Raw genomic sequence first — 1,724 nt, 5'->3', positions numbered from 1 at the left:
AATAATAATGAACTGGATATTAAATAAATTAGGTAGGTACATAGGTACTGATTTTCTTTAACCACGATCGAATAAAATGCGGGCTACGTCCCCCAGCCAGACTCTTTAACGTCCCCCAGCCAGACTCTTTAACGTCCCCCAGCCAGACTCTTTAACGTCCCCCAGCCAGACTCACGTCCCCCAGCCAGACTAATAATTATGATAATAATAATGAACTGGATATTAAATAAATTAGGTAGGTACATAGGTACTGATTTTCTTTAACCACGATCGAATAAAATGCGGGCTAAAAAAATCCCGGAGGGACGGACCCAGCTTGTTTGACATCAGGGGATCCCAAAACGGATATCTCCAACCATTTCCCAATTTTGAAAATTTGGACCGATTACAAAAATTGAATTTTTGAATGTTCAATCAATCTTCTTTATGTTCATAAATAAATAAAAATGGTTTATGTATATATATATAAAAAAAAACGTAGAATTACCCATTCATACGTAGGATTACCCATAAGACAATTTTTCAAGGCAGGACATTTTTTCAAATCGTAAATTTGTCCAAAATTCAAATAGGTGTCAAGTTAAACAACAATAGTGGATATATGAAAGGACGTTATTCAATAGAGAAGGAAGATTTTTTCCAAGTCACTAAATAAATTATCTTTTCATATTCATTTTCTTTCACACAGTCCAAAAATATTTTTTTTATTTTTTTACGATACCCTCAGCGGGAGAAAATCAAAATCGAAATTTGAAAAATAAGTCTTCCCGCCAGCCATTATCGAAACGCACTCTGATTGGTGGACTTAGCGATGACGTCATCGCTCCCTATTGCGGTTTTCATGGCTGCTAATCGTATTTGTTTCTATTGAAATCCTCAAGTTTTAGACAGAAGGAGAGTGCCGTTTATTTGACAAAAATAATTATTTTTTTCAGAGAATAGTTAATTAAACACTTGAAGTCCTTTTTTCTGTGAACCTACACTTGAAACGTTTACAAGTTTTCATTATGGAGGCTGATTTTTCCAAAGCCAACCCAACTAACTTGCCTCAAGTAGATATGATCACACCAATGGATTTTTTCACAAACCATCCAGACTTCCATGGAACTGAGATGAGAGGAATTAAAGCTGCAAGGTAAGGATTTATGTTATGCATCTGAACTTTGATTTTGATGTTGGAAATTCACCTTTTCCATAGGAGAAAAACTCCAGTTGAGAGTGTACCTACCTAAGCAAATGTAAACAAACACAACATAACCTAACCTAGTTTAGGATAGGTGTTCAACATAAAAAGTACCCAATAGGTTAATTGGGTTTGAAAGGCTGGAAAGACATGGTGTTACCTAAACCCAGGTAGTTTTCCACCTTTCTTATTAGAATTATTACTGGGTCTTTTGTTACCTCGGAGTATGCTTGGTAGTGCAGCATGGAAGCTAGAGAAGTTATGCTCAATATTATTTGCAAGTACCTACTATTTGGGTATTGAAAATATTTTGGTGAATTTTTATATTCATTGTATAAGGAGGCATGTTGGTAGAACATAACTCTAATTCGGTGGAACATAGATAGCCTTGTGATGCACAGAAACTATACATGTAATCACAAGTAGGGTATAACTAGTAGGTAAGTATGTAGGTACTTTACGATTTTGTAGCCATAAAAAAAAAAAAAATAAAATAAAAAAAAGTAGGTTTGTGTTGTATAGGTATTCTGACCTTTTTTTT

This window comes from Diaphorina citri, unplaced genomic scaffold (assembly GCF_000475195.1).
Source record: "Diaphorina citri unplaced genomic scaffold, Diaci psyllid genome assembly version 1.1 scaffold561, whole genome shotgun sequence".
NCBI lineage: Eukaryota > Metazoa > Arthropoda > Insecta > Hemiptera > Psyllidae > Diaphorina > Diaphorina citri.
Note: the sequence above shows the minus strand (reverse complement) of the source record.